This window comes from Euleptes europaea, chromosome 8 (assembly GCF_029931775.1).
Source record: "Euleptes europaea isolate rEulEur1 chromosome 8, rEulEur1.hap1, whole genome shotgun sequence".
NCBI classification, from domain to species: Eukaryota; Metazoa; Chordata; class Lepidosauria; order Squamata; family Sphaerodactylidae; genus Euleptes; species Euleptes europaea.
The window spans coordinates 47294049-47310700 of NC_079319.1; positions in this window are offsets into that span (position 1 = coordinate 47294049).

Genomic DNA, 16652 nt, shown 5'->3' on the forward strand with positions numbered 1-16652 from the left:
AGCTGTCATTCTAGTCCCAGATAATTGAACCTATTCCTAGGGACTGCCATTCCATGTGGTGGGGGGGGCTGTCATTCTGGTCCCAGAGCGGTTTATCTGTTCCAGGGACTGTCATTCCACTCTGGTGGATGTCATTCCAGTCACAAAAGACTTTTGCTACTCCCAGGGATCATCATTCCACTCTGGGGGCTGTCATTCTGGTCTCAGAACAGTCTATCTGAGCCCAGAGACCATCATTCAAAATCTATTCTGCATTTTCATTGCAATCTTTTGTGTACTGTGGTGGATTTCAATGGAACCAATGCAAGTCAATTGGGGTTCTTGGCTCCTATCATATCCAATGGACATTCCAGCCTCTCCCATTGTCCCCAATGGTCCATTCTGACATTTGTTTTAGTACATACTCAGTCATCTTGCACTTTCCTGAAAGAAAGCCCCTTTTAATATTGTTGGACTCATATTTCTGTATTCACAGTACACATCTATAGTATGTACATCGTCCAATGCTGTAATTCTGAGCTTTGCCATACATCTTCAGGCTTTTCAAAATCTATTTTTCACTTGTATGTCTTGCTGGTATGTGTGGTATTGTATGCACTGGAACAACTATGTATATGTAATTAATGACAGAGATACATCTGACCAGCAGCCAGGTTTTTAAAGTTGTTCTATATTCATCCTGTGGTTTCCCACCCTTGTTGATAGGCGTGCTGTTTTCCTTACACCACATCATAAATTTGCATGAAGCAACACTGCTCCCAATCATCCTCACATTTCACAGAGGAAACGTGGACACAGAAGGAAAGAGAGCACAGCACTCAATCCATGCGGAGGGAACTGACCCTCAAATCAGTAGGGCGGGCAGGAAGTTTTTGGGGTGGAGCCTGAGGAGGGCGGGGTTTGGGGATGGGTGGGACTTCAATGCCATAGAGTCCCATTGCAAAAGCATCCATTTTCTCCAGGTGAACTGATCTCTATCGGCTGGAGATCAGTTGTAATATCAGGAGATCTCCAGCTAATGCCTGGAGGTTAACACTTAACAAAAAGGATTAGCCTGCTGCACATAGACATTTAATCAAATAACAGCAGTGGTGGCTCACAATGTGCACACCATTGACAAGTCCACAAGAGATACAAGGACTGTATATATGGGATAAAATGTATGGACATTGTTCTTTGGATCCCACTTGGATATTTGTGTTATGAACTGTGTTTACTTACCTTTAACACAATATTTGAGCATATGATTGTATTCTAAGTGTTCAGCATAGTTATCAAGTACGTTATTACAAATTGAAGATTCTAATTTATTGCACGCATTGTGAGCCACCACTGCTGTTATTTGGTTGAATGCCTGGAGGTTGGCAACCCTAATTAGAACCAACAACAAAATAAACACAATAAAATACTGTTTTGTGCCAATTTGGTTGGTCCTAATAAAAGGTATTACATAGGTTTTGTTCTTGGTTTTGTATTTTTGCATGGACCAAAATGGTTGTACAGCTAATTCTAAGATTGCCAGAGATCTTCCACAGTTGAAAAAATTAATCGGGCATTGTTGATCAGGCTCCTTCCTGTTATGAAATTCAAGAACATCTTAGAGCGGTTGTATTTTGGGTAACAAATAGCTGTTTGCAAGCAAATATCCTTTCTGAATAGTCATAGGAATGCACTGATTCCTCTGAATGGCCACATAAAAGCCCTGTCCACTGAAAGGGTTATATGAAGCCAGCAGTTCTGAGGAAGTATCGCCAGATGTGCGAGCAAATGTCTTAATGTCAAGTCCAATCAATGCTAATTTTCCTTCTGAGTGACCACAAAAATATACTGAATCTTCCAAATGGTCATAGAAATGCCCTGATTATAGGGAAAGGAGGGTTACTTGCTGCTTATATTTAAGTGCTAAGGGAGTTCCTCAAAATTTCAAAATAGATGTTTTGGTATGAAACCACACAAATGCCTTTCCCACTTTATGGCCATAGAAATACATGCAGGGGCTGGGGGGAAGGAGGGTTTCAACATTATTTTTAGAGGACTAGTTTTAGGGGAAAATGGGAGCTCTGTTAAGATCTTGGTGGTAAAGACTTCACACTTTTACAGTATCCCAATTTTTCTCAGTCAATCTAAACTCCAATGGTATTAGGGTTGCCAACTGCCAGGTAGTAGCAGGAGATCTCCTACTAATTCAACTGATCTCCAGCCGATAGAGATCAGATCACCTGGAGAAAAATGGCCGCTTTGGCAATTGAACTTTATGGCACTGAAGTCCCTCCCCTCCCCAAACCCTGCCCTCCTCAGGCTCCGCCCCAAAAAATCTCCCGCCGGTGGCGAAGAGGGACTTGGCAACCCTAAATGTCCTCTATGTTGAAATAACAAAGAGGTGAAGACCAGAAGAAAGCTTTTAAACCTCTAATTGGTTGTACATGCCTTCTTCTTTGAATGGGGCCATCTCGTCTTTCAGTTCCTTCCTTACTCTGTTTAACTCTAACCCTCCCATTGCAATGGAGCCCCAATACCATTCCCATCTGTACTTGGAGGGTGCCATTCCCAGTGCCTCTCTAGGATGAGGAGGCAGGATATAAATCTTTTCAATAAGTGTAACATGATGGTCCTTGGTGAGGGGAGGACTCACAGTATCTAAGGTAACATTAGAATAGGTTTGGATTTTTTTCATGATAAGGAATTTATAAAGGAAGCAGTTTTTAATGAAAATTGTTTCACAATATTTTGTTTCTGCACAGTGTTCCAAAAGGTTAGATAGGTAATAATCAAGCATACATGTTAGTAGAACTCTCTGGCATTAGGTGAATGTTAAGTAAATCTACAATTTAAAAAGGTGCAGAGGAAATATACTGTAATTATGTATAAGTGCTTTCAGGATCAAAGCCAAACACTGTGGAGACACAGTCTCCATTAGTTTCATTGGAGTACAATGTTGTGAGAATTGTTTGCTTTAAAAAAAATAGATTGTGCATAGGACTGAAGGCACTGGTAGATGTGATTAGTGCCATAACTGGAACTGAAAATAGAATTCTAATTAACAAGACATGACCATTTAGTCCTGATCAGTTCCATTATTTCTTTTGCAGCTTCTTCCATCCCTTGACATGCCAAGAGAAGAAATTAACGTGGAAGAATTATTTTCTGCCTGTTATGGCTCTCTTGCATGGAAGAAAGAAAACTGAGGATGTGGCATTACTAGAAGAATAACCTGAAGGTGTGAAGTAGTTTATGATGGCAATTCTTCAAAACTGGAGAAGCTCATAGGAGCAAGGTCCCTAGGATCTCTGAATTTGTGCAAGGGATTACAATGAGATTCTGAAGCGCTCAATTTTTAATCAGTCATCTAAATAATTAATCAGTTAAAGCAACCCAGTAAATGAATGAAAAATCTTTATTAAGTCAGTAACATAATGTATTTTTATTGTTTTATTATTAGGCTAGTTGGGTAAAAGGGTACAGTGATTCAATCAGGTACTGTGCATGCACAGGTTACTGCGGGCATCAACAGACAGACAAAAAGTCTGAAATCTGAAGCAGCATCCCTGTTGTTATAAGGAAAAATGGTATTATGCAGTAAACCTGAACCTAGAACCTACCCAATAACAGAGAGATCCGTGCAGGGCTGATGAGAAATGCATAGCCCCCATCAGGATTTTACTTACTGACCAGAGTTCCAAAGGAAAAAAATGCAGTAAACCTGAACCTATGAGAAAAATGTGGATACCATTTCTGCAATATTTCCTTTGTATGTCTTACTCTAAACTTTTGCAATGTGCATTTGCCTTTAATCTTCCTGTCACGATAATCCACCTGGATTTCCCCCCTCTATTTCCTGATAAAACAAAACTGTGACAGTTGTGAGAATTCAGTTCAGGCAACAAATTTTTTTAATGCTGACTGCATATTTGTCATGGAGTGAAACATCTCTAGGAAAACAATATGGTCCCTTTTAAACAATTAAGTAATTGGTTAAGTATGTGCATAATCACAATACGTGTTGGTTATATTTTTTATACCTGCTTTACATCAAGAAATATAACAATGTATCCATGTAATGTTAGCTCTTCGCTTTCAGAAATAGGGCAGTAAAATGTAAAGTGTTTGGCATTAACAATTTATATCAGCCAACAATCATTTTTTTAAAGATAGAGGGTTAATCTAAAATTCTGGGATTTCATGATACATTTCTTTCCTTTAGGTCCTGAGGTTATCACAAGGACACAAAGAGAGGCCATAAGGCAGACTGCAAGACACTATATAACAAGTAATAAAGGTTTGTGGGCTGTAGGCTTTATAGGACAGTCATTTAGACAACTGGTCATTAGGTTACAATCGCCAATTAGAATACAAATCTATAAGAAAGACTGTATGGGGAAATGAAAGAATTTTAATGCATATTTAAAAGATACTATCATTTTATGGCCTCCTGGTTTGGCCCACTCATTTGGCATTTAAAAATTATTTTAAAATATTTCATTATATTCAGCGATTAAGCCATCATTATTTATGCTAAGAAAATATATCTGTCATAATTACTAAATACAGCCAGTAAAGAATAATCTACTTTATGGTTCATGTCTGCTCTGAATTCATTAGGACCAAATAGAACAGATAGAAAGCATGCAAAATTGAGTACTTTACAGAGACAATAATACTATAAAAATCTCTCTTCTAAATGTTTTTTTTTTGTCTGAAGAGAGTACACTATAACTTATTATAGCTAAGACCAAACTGCTAGCAAACCAAAATGAGCACAAGGACATAATGGAATTCTTTAAAATCTAAATCCTTAAAAATGTTATATGGAAATCAGAACCAGATTAAATGACCAAACTCTTGTGAATGATGGATGAACATAGAATGATGCAAATCATGTGATTGCTTCACAATGTGCTCAACTTACTACTCAATCTATATTCAGCCATTCCTCTGTTTGCTAAAGGCAATGCAGCAAAATGAAGATTGAGTTGCAAGTTGGGTGCATGCCAAAGCAATGCAATTAGCAAACCAATGTTCTTTTCCTTCCTTATTTTGTATTTTTTTACTAAACGTAATGAAAGAAACAGGATCTACAATAAAAAAAATACTGTGCTTTGTCAGTTCAGAATCACTGTGTATCTTTGACATTGCAAATAATATCCAATTTGTTACATTGGAGATTCCTCATGTTGGGAGTAATACTTCATGTAGAAAACAGATACTTTGACCTTTTTACCAAAGGCCAGATTTTAATAGCTTTCAAGAATCTTATCCTCACACTGTATTCTTTCCATCTTTAATTGCTTCAATATGTTTCAGAATGTGTTAACTGAAACTGTGAAAAGCTGTGATTCAGAGAATCATGTATTTCATGCATCCACACTATTTACATTTCAAAGCTAGTTTCCTGATTTGGGGATGTGGGGGAGCAATTTACATGTTATTCTTCTGAAGAAATGATATATGCAGTATGTTATATTCTTGCCAGTTGGAAAGAAAAGGTGACACTTTCACAAATGTATATATATATGTACATGATTGAAGTATGTATGTATACACACACACACTTCAGAGAGATATATATATATATATATATATATATATATATATATATATATACACACACACACACACACACACACACTTCTTATGTGTATATATGTATTATACACACACATACAAGTATAAAACAGACATCTGATATTTCAAAAAATTCCAAGCCTCACATTTCTTTCCATCTTTCTTATAATCCAATGCCACTTTGATGTCCTAGAATGTTTCTCCCTATTTATTTTTCAGCAGCTTGCCATAATTAACCCCCATATCAATTTTTTTTAATTGGCCTATTTTTACACTTCCAATCATTAGACGGTCTGTTCATAAGGTGGCTAGTGTCAATAGCCTTAATAATCATATTAAACCCATAGTTTAAATGTTCATTGGCTCTCAGTTTTTTTCTTGACATACCTCAGAGTGTAGGGTATGACCATAAAAGCCCTAAAAAGTAAGAGATCTGTAGATATTTTTGAAGCCACATTATTAATTGGCGGCTGGGCACACCCTCGACATGTTAATATTGGTTCCACAGAACCCTGATTCTTGCCATATTGAAATATTGGTCATAACAAATTCTGGGTCTATGGGATGCTCCTGGCCAAAGTTCACTGACTGTATATTGACCTCCTTATCTCAGTAACCTTAAAGGGATTAGCTTCGGGTAATCCAATCATTCTATGTAACAGACAGCCAGTGTTTGCTCAAAGGATGCTGGCTTCAAGATAGAAAGTATCATTGTCTTTCTTTCCTTTTGATCTCATTAATCATTAATTGTGGTATGCCTTGCCTAAGTTCCATTGTGTGATCACTGACTGACCTTTGCTATCCATTGTAATATTCCTTAATAAAAGTGAGAGATCACTGGGGCAATTCAGATTGATCTCTGGAACTCAAGACACTGTATGCGTCTTCCCTCAAAGCACCGTGCGTGCTTTCCTCAAGGCACTTTCGGGGTGCCTTCCCTTCAGAGACCAGGGCACCATATGAGACAAGGATTCACAGGAACATACCCAGAAGTTGAGATACCATCTTTTGTGGGTATTCCTGTCTCAAATTTAAGTGGGTGACAATTGGAGAAAGAGCTTTCTTTGTAGTCATGCCCAATAAATTTCTTTCTGAATGCAGTCGAATTGATACAACTTTACTTTCTTTTTGGCACCAGACAAATATAGTCCCCTTTTCTCATGTCCATGGTATCTAATTATTTGTGTTGTGGGTTTTTGCTGGACATTTTAATTTCGCTATTAAATTGTGTAATGTAAGATAACCATGTATCATCTTTAAATTGACATTGATGTGATTATATATTTTTTCTGTTTGATAATTATTTTTCTTTAATAAATTATTGTTTCTATTTTAAAAATGAAGGATGTCAAGTACAAGAGACTCCCTTTCCATTCAGGCTGGATGGAGTGCTACAATGGCAAGTCAGACAAGTTTGGGTGAAGCTGAGTTCAAAACAATCATTATTCATTTTTATTCCCTCGTCAACCTAACCCACCCAAGCCCCATCTCCAGCAGTATACAGCATGGCAGAAATTTTTGTTGTGTAAAAAGAGGGTCAGGACAATCCAGCCACCATCTGGAAAAACAAGGCTGCCTATCAAACTATCTCATCTTCCTCTGAATTGTCCTACTCTATCTCCTCATGTACCATTTGTTTGGTAAGAAAGCGAAGAAATTGATTTACAGGTAAAATGGAAAGTGAACAGGGGTGAGAGGAAATTTGTGCAAGCTGAACGTGATCTGGACAGAGGTTTTGTTCCTCCTCGGTTGCAGACATTTAGCCTGGGCATGGCCAGAGGCATTCCTGCCATCAGCCCCCTTTCCCCTGCTGAACCACTGCAGAGCTTTTTGAGAGTTTTTTGCCTCTAAAAATTGCTGTTATGTTATTATGCAGTAGCAATTAACCTTTTTAAAGTCTTCATAAAGCCTTCCAGTGACATGGTGGAGAAATAATGCAACGGAAATTGTGGTCTTAAGGGGCTGAAAGAGAAACGTGCGTAGAAAACCCCAACATGGAAGCTTCGTGGACAATGTGCATGCCTCTGCATTCACAGCAGCAGTGAAAGAACACAGAATCTTCATCATATGGAAGCATGCTCAAAGACTGGAAACTGTTAATAAGTTTCCATAATCTTATCCTTAGAGTGTACTTCAAGTTTTATGCATTTTTTCATAGGAAATACTTAAGAAAAAACATTGCTATGTGTCGGGAGACTCTCTTAAATGGTAAGGAATGCATTCATATTCCTTTGATTCACTCCTTTATCTAATTGTGAGTTTTTGGAATAGGCAACTACATATTCTCATACTTTACCCATTCCAGCTCTTAATAAAGTTTTGGAGTGAGTGAAATGTAGATATAAATATCTATCATATACGTACACAAACATGGGTCTAGAACCTGGCAAAGCAGGTAGAAGAGAAAAATAACACATAGGGGAAGATGTAAGAGCATTTTTAAAGGAGCAGCAGCATTTGGGCTTTGAAGACACAAGGTAAAGGCAGAATGAGTTGTTCTACCCTTATGCAATAAATTGAATCACTAGAATGTGGGCAGGACTAAGGTGTGAAGTACAAGTTCTTAATTTGACAAATCCACCTTTAGTGGCTGAATCTTTACAATAAGAATATTTACTCCAGCAGTTTATGTGAACATCACAAAATCAGATATCACAATGCACATTTGATTGATGAAATGTATATATTATTGTAACAAAGTCTACTTTTCAGAATTGCCTTTTAAATATTGCTCTTTTGCTCATTAACAGTTTGAATTGATATGGGCGCTAACGTTTCAGAAAATGTAATTTTGCACGTATAGGTTTGGGATATGTGTCAGTAATCTGTAATAAGGAAAAATAATTGATAATGGTTAAGCAGAAACAATTAGGAAATGTGTGATCATTTACTCTATAGCATTACGAATGATTTCCTTATAATTTTGCTAGTTATATTTTTAACTTTTTTTTTTGCTAATCATTATGGATTTTCAGGATGATATACCCGGAATACTGATGCATGACCTGAACCTATCTCAAATATAAGTACATAATGTTGTCTATCTGTTTTGATCTAAAAGCTCCAAGACCACTGAGCCAATCAGCATCAACAAGCTGTAATTCAAAAACTCAAGGAGCACTGACATAGATGAGGGGGTTCAATTTCACATTGGATGCTCACAGTCTTGAGTATTCAGATTCTAAGATCTCAAAATCACTCTGAAGAACCAAGATGCCCTAGGCCAGGAAGACTGGCAAAGTTCTTTATGGAAGGAGAGCAGATAAACCAATAGAAGTCAGAGAGGCCATGACAAATCTGAACGAACAAAACCACTGTGGCATCAGAGGAGATCAGCCATCACGACTGACAGAGAGGAACCCAAGTGAGAGGTATTGCAAGAGCGCAAGGGAAGTTCAATAACACAGTTTGTCATGCTGATCTAGTTATCCATCACAGACATGTTTCTCAGCCAGAACGAAGAGAATATTCTTTAATCGGAATATTTATAAACTCAAGCCTATGTTGAGTACAGCTACTGATCAACACTATCGAGACTGACCTCCATGTGGGAATGGTCATCAAAGTGCACTCTTTGAGCCTCTTAACACATTTTGTACAAAACATGTCTATTGTTATGTGAACACAATGCATATGTGCATTTTGCTGTGGTTACAAGTGTTTAAAAGCAGAAGTGTACAGTGACTTCCAGGTACTGTATACAAAATTGTACCAAAGTAGAAGTACAATATTCAAAAATCAGGGTGTATAGTTTTTCCTATACCTGTGTACAAAACTATGTAATATGTAAAATGGCCCATAGGGCAAAGTTACACATTGCCGCAGCCAATTGGTTTTCCAAGCCCACACAAATGTTAAAGGTGGGTATTTGTAGGGGAATACCATTCACTCCCAGCATTATGTCTCATTTGGCCCTTAGTAATATAAGTGTGTAACTGGACCTGCTTTAGAAAAAAGTTGCTCTGCACAACATTTTAGAGCAGAGAATTTTTGTGCAGTGTGCACTGAACACTTCCCTCATCTGCTTCTTTTCCAGATTATCTTCAGCCAGGTTTCAAACACAGTGGTAAGGGCTTTTTTTTTATTCTTTTTTTTAATCACTATGTTTTGATCTTTGCAATACCTATGTCCAGTTGAAGATAGATATATATTACAGAATGCAATATAATTTACTGCAGGGGTCCCCAGCCTGGGGCCCATGGATGCCATAGTGTCCACCAACACCTTTCCTGCTGCCCATCAAGTGTTTGTAGAAAGTGGGCAGGACAAGGTGGGGTTTTTGTCTAGCAGGGCATCTGATTGGCCATTATTATCTGATTGTATGGGCAGATTTTTAACAGCAGCTGCTACAACACAAGGATCTTCATTGCATGATTTCAGGAAAACTATGTGTTTGCAAGAAAATATTTTTAAACAGTATTCTCATTTTAAAAGGCACCCTGTTAAACACAACTTCTGCCTGAAAGGTTGAAGAGTTACTGCTAGAGGTGTGCAAGACCTCACTCGCTGACACTCTGTGGTTGGCTCCACCCTCTGTGGCAGCATTTTGTACCTGGACCCACCATCCTGTGTCAGAATTCCAAAGGTGCCTGCAGGCTCAAAAGGGCTGGGGACCCTTGATTCAATGTAGGCTTATAAAGAACATCATTAACTTTAATCTCGATTGCATATGTCCTGTCTTGTACCTCAAAAAAAGGAAAAGTAACAGCATTTGTAGATATATTTACTGGTATTAGCAATGACAGACAACAATTGTCCTGGCAACTTAGGGTAACTTTGGTTTATAAGGCCCTTCTTCATGGAAAATTTATTCTCCTAGATAAATAATATTTAAGAGGAATTGACTAGAAATACTGAGAAGCGGTATCACCTAGGCATTTGTACATCAACTGGGACATCAATATTCCTCCTGTTGGGAGGTAGAAGTGTCTTTGAAAGCCGATGGTCAACATGGTTGATTGAGCTAACAAACCCTTATTCCACAATAATTGTGTTACCCTTCAAGATGTCAGAGACTCTTTGTTGTTTTGTTTACAGTTGCTGAAGAGTGCTGCATGTTATGTGATGGCAATTGCATGTTTGCCACTGCACATGCATGCAGCAGGGAGCTGTGACCAATCCAGCGTTCCCAGAACAAATGCCAATATGCATTTACTATTGTGGAAAACTCAACATTTGCCTAAAGCTCATGTTATGGTTTTATGCGTTCAGGTTCAGAGCCTAATGTTTAAGTGATCATATGCACAACAGTGTGTGGGACTAACAGTTGACTATTGGCCAGAAACATCATAGCTGCTTTCTTATTGGAGTAGTTCCTTATCTTTACTGTACAGTGGCACCAGTGTTCTTTTCAGAAACCATAAAGCTTATACAAGGTATTTTTATTGCACTTACTCATTTGTTACATTCCTTTTAAGACTCTACAAATTTGCCATTATGAGGCTGCCAAACTTATTCAGCTGATTGTTGAATTTTACTGCTTATGTCTCAAGGCAGAAAATCATACTGTCTGCCATCTGTGAGCTTTTATTAAAAAATTAGTTATGTGGGAATATCCTTGACATTTTAAATTGTGCTTCAATGATCCACTTACTCTAGCTCAGCCCTATTGGCTTCAGTGCAATGGGAACTACACAAAAGTAAATGGACATTACATCAAACCTTTTCGCTCACACCTTACTTTACATAGTCAGTTAATCCTGGAAATTATTCAGGATTGCCACCTTTTTTCCTGCCAGAGTCTCTAGCTGCATGACAGAAATTCAACTGGCATAGTTCCCTCAGCTTTGAGATGTAGTGATATGGAAGATGTGCCTGTTGAATTTAATGCCCATCACAATGCACAAAAGCTTTTTGAGGAAATAATACAAGAATATTGGTTCTTGTGGGTTATCCGGGCTGTGTAACCGTGGTCTTGGTATTTTCTTTCCTGATGTTTCGCCAGCAGCTGTGGCAGGCATCTTCAGAGGAGTAACAATGAAGGCAGTGTCTCTCAGTGTCAAGTGTGTAGGAAGAGTAATATATAGTCAGAAAGGGGTTGGGTTGAGCTGAATCATTGTCCTGCAAAAAGTATCAAAGGTAATGTGCTAATCATTGTCCTGTAAGTATCAAGATAATGTGCTAATGAGGGTGTGGTATGTTAATATGGAACCATTGTATCCTGAAGTGATCTGTTAATGTGTGAAATCCAAAGCTAAACTGCATGGCTATTGTGGACTGTAGTCTTTGTTAGTCTGGAGGTTTTCAGGACAGGAAGCCAAGCCTTAACTCTCTACTTTTCTGTTAAAGTTGTGCTGATGTTTATGAATTTCAATGGCTTCTCTGTGCAATCTGACAAAATAGTTGAAATCCATAAACATTGAAATTCATAAACATCAGCACAACTTTAACAGAAAAGTAGAGAGTTTAAGAATGAATAAGGCTTGGCTTCCTGTCCTGAAAACCTCCAGACTAACAAAGACTACAGTCCACAATAGCCATGCAGATTAGCTTTGGATTTTGCACATTAACAGATCACTTCAGGATACAATGATTCCATATTAACATACCACACCCTCATTAGCACATTATCTTGATACTTACAGGACAATGATTAGCACATTACCTTTGATACTTTTTGCAGGACAATGATTCAGCTCAACCCAACCCCTTTCTGACTATATATTATTCTTCCTACACACTTGACACTGAGAGACACTGTCCTTCAGTGTTACTCCTCTGAAGATGCCTGCCACAGCTGCTGGCGAAACATCAGGAAAGAAAATATCAAGACCACGGTTACACAGCCCGGATAACCCACAAGAACCAATGAACTCTGACCATGAAAGCCTTCGACAATACAAGAATAGCCATAGTCCATCTAATCTAGCATCCTGTTTCCTTCAGTGGCCAAGCAGATTCCCCAGAAAGGCCTATAAGACAGGTATGATAACCAGTGCTTCTCCCCATCACTAGTATTCATGGAAGTCAAATGTATTGTAACAGTTGGATATCAAGAAACCATAGATCTCTGAAAGAATACCCACCAGACTCCTCTGTTAAGGAGGTATGTTCAGACATTATACAACAATTAACCCCAAATTTCCCATTTGTAAATATAATATTGCCCAGGCTGGAAACAAAATCAAGAAGTTAATATTTGGTATTGTTCAGATCTGAACATTCTTCTGACTTTCTAATTTAGACTTCATGGAAGTCAGAGGGAGAGATCTCTCAACATTTTCAATTCTCTTTAAAAACTGCTTTTGGGTGATGTGCATGTTTGGGGCAGCAGTACTGTTAAAGAAAGAGCGCTACCATTGGCCGTGGTTGGGGAAACTTTTTAATTAAACTAAGGGTCAAAGAAGAAATTATAGGAGGATTCTCACGTATTTATACAAGTTCACCCATTCACATCTATACTGGGATGGGTGGGTGTCTATTTTTAAACAAAACTGGAGTGTGCAGGCAAGAGGCGCTAAACCATGTCTGCTTTTGTATCTTGCTTCATTGCACTCAATTTCTTTCAGCATTTTTCTATCAGATGGGCTCCTATACGAAAAGTGACCCAAAATGGAAGAAAATTCTGAAAGAAAAGGCACCCAAGGAGAGATGATGATAATGATGTGTGTGTGTGTGTGGGGGGGGAATTTAGCTCCCCTCAGCCACACAGTTCATTATAATTTTAAAGTAGGCCCATCCTCATCCCACTTTAAATGTGCAGAGATGTGGATGGAGAGATTCTCACAACCTCCATTTCAACCTTAATGTTAGGCAATAAAAGGTCAGTGAAGAGACTAAAAAAATTACCATCTTCTTTTAGATCAGGTGGGTATTTCTTATTTTACTGACACTCAGGGCAAATATTCTGATGTTTTGTGGCCCCAACTGGATATACAAATATGTGACTACTCTGGCATGAGTCTCTATCCTTCAGCAGAGTCCCAGTGCAGACAGAAGCCAGTTTTGATTATATTACCTTGTGTTGCGTTCCAGAGACAGGCTGGAAGTTCTACAGGCTTGCCATCCTCCTAGCTTACAAGTAGATGCCTTGGCTGAGCTAGCGGAGGTGGTAATGGATTTGGTGTTGAGAACCCTGAGGATGATTGTCCCGGGGGACTTCAAAATCCTTGCTGAGCCATGGCACAGAAAAAGTCTTGATCTTGATCTACATGGTCTTGATCTTCTGGTGATATGATGGAAGGACTGGAGACTTGGCTCTTGTCATCTTCCGATTATTATCTGCTGATGGCATGAGTGAATTTCACTGAAAGAATGGTGGACCAATTAGGATAGCCCACTAGCAGAGACTAAAGGATCCAATTGCTCAGGCTGTGCTGGATTCTGAGAGTCTTAATGGTGGGTCTGCTGAAGCCCTCGTGACCACCTGGAATCACAGTTTATTGGAGCCAACAAGCAAGGTCAGCTCTGGTGTCCTCTTGAAAGGTTCCTGCTCTGTGCTTAACAAAGGATATCGGTGACATGAAGAGTACTGGAAGCTACTGGAAGTGGTATTGGTAGAAAACTCAGGCTAAATATGAAAGTTCATGACAAAGAGGCCATTTGCAAACCTGTGGGTAATCGATTAAAAAAAATGAGAGAACCAAACATTATGTATTGTCATTACTTCTGTTTAGGTATATTGTAGGGTAAAACTTGTATGATGCAAGCTTAAATATTTTGTCACCTTCTTCTTTGTCTCACAATAGTTGCCAAAACAAGGAAATAAAGATATATGCAAATACCTACAATACTTAGCAACATTGTAACGTGTCTCAGTGTTAACAAAGAGTTCTCCTCAGTTCCTGAACTCATGACCTTAGCTCTTCAAAGGGTTCTGTGCTGTCAGTAAAATAGCGACTGTATGAAGAAAAGATGAAAATGTAAGGCCTAAAAACAGAGAGAAAAGTATTATTTTAAAATGCCAAATACCTCTTGGGTTACCAGAACATGGCACACACATTTTGGGATATCTAGCTATGAATCAAAGGTTTATTCCTAATTCCTAGGAGGAATACAAGTATCTTAAAGTAACTGTGTAATGATTGTGAATGGGGGCCATCTTTAACCTTTGGATGAACAAACAATGATAATTTAACAAAAATAGCTTTTAAGCACAAGAAAATTCCTCTTCAGAAATCCCACTGAAATTAGTGGAAACTACACAAAAGCCTGATGGGTTGTGCTCATTATCTGTCCCCTATGTGATACTTTAAAGGTTAAATTACTTATCAGAAGATAGATACAAATGGCAGAGTGTGGCATAGCTCTCTTTTTAAATGTCACTCTTTGACTTCGCAAAGACAGAACTTTGACTTCAAAAATTGTCTGACTATAGACTGCAAGGATTAGAGACTTTGCATGTGAGTATGATGGGGCAAAAAAACAGAATGAATAGACAGGGCACCCAAATATTTCCTTTCCCATTCCTCCCATTTCCTGCACCTCAGTGGATGGACACTGACACATAATTTCATACAGGACAAGAAGTAGCATCGCTACTCTCTGTCCTCCCAACCAGCTTGCTGGAAGTTCCTCACCTTTACTTCTCTTTTTGAGGCAGTAGAACAATGCAGGCCACACCATAGTTTCTCCTGCCCATGGCATGCACTGTGTTCATGGGGCGTGGGGTGATGGATGGGAAGAATGAAAGACCTTGTGTTGCTATGTAATGGCTTGGCATATTGCTTCACACTCAGTGTGGCTGCAGCTTCTCCAGCCATCCTCAGATCAACAGTGTATCCTAATTATTGTCTACAGATTAAACTTATAACTTTAGTTTTAAATGAATGCATAACATGGATTCCACAACTGATTTGCATCAAAAGGCTTCTGCTATACAATAAAAGCAGTAACTGAATTGATAAAAATATCTATATTTTGAAAATATTTAACCTGTTCAATAATATTGTATCTAGACTTGACCAAAAATACATTTTCAGTAAAATAAAGCATGCAATAAAGTTTCTTGTTTGAAATATGAGGTTTTAGCTTAAAATAGAAAAAGGCCTTTGATTCTGTCCACAGTCAACACAGAGAACTAAGCATACTTTATTTCAATGGAATTTAAATGTGCCTAACTCTGTTGTGGAATGTGGTCTTTATCGTTAATTAAGTACTGTACCTTCTAATCAGCATTAATATTTAGAAAGGGTTTTTACTGTGTTTTGTCTTGTTATTTTTCAGTGCTTCACATCCCCCCCAAGGGGTGTGAAGTTCCAAGGTCTACACTACAAAGCTTAGTTTCCTTTGGATGAGACAGCCCTTGAGCACACAGTATCTTCAGAATATTTGCTTGATTTACAGATACACATGCAGAACATGGTGGAAGTACATAGGCAGCCAGCAGGTGGCAGATCTCCAGAGAGAAATAGGGAGGAGGTTGAGGACAAAAAAAGGTTTTACTTTACCAAGACATCTGCAGCATTATGTGATTTAAGACATTTTCATGTAGCCACATCTCATTGGTTATATAGGGTTGGCATGAAGACACAAAGATATTTGCTTTCTGCCTTGACTTTGGCATCCTGTGGGTAAAGTTTTTAAAAAATGGCACTCAGCAAAGCAGGCAGCACAATTGTCACAGCTGATAAGTAGGGCAAATACTTAGTTCCTGTCCCTGACAAATAAAATGCTGGCATTCTTCCCCGCCCCACCAAAAATCCACAGCCCGCGGACACAATTGGAGAGAGGAGTTTAGCTCAGCTGCCTTTCTAAGTCAAATTTACTACACTTAGAAACTGTTTCATTTCATAATTGCCAGCTGCTGTTTCTCTCTCATACCTACCCAGCCAGCATCAGAGCCAGTATGGTGTAGTGATGAGACTATTGGACTAGGATCTGGGAGACCCAGGTTTGAATCCCCATGCTCCTATGGAAGCTTGTTGGCTGGTCTTGGGCCAGTCACACACTCTCAGCTAACCTACCTCACAGGATTGTTGTGAGGATAAAATGGAGAAGGGAAGAATCTAGTAAGCCACTTTGGATCCCCATGGGGAAGAAAAATGGGATAGAAATCAGATAAATAAATACCCACTCACCCTGAAGATCACTAGTCAGAGAACCTACCCTTGGGAACTGATATTTCTTTCTTTCCCCCTGTTCTTAGACCG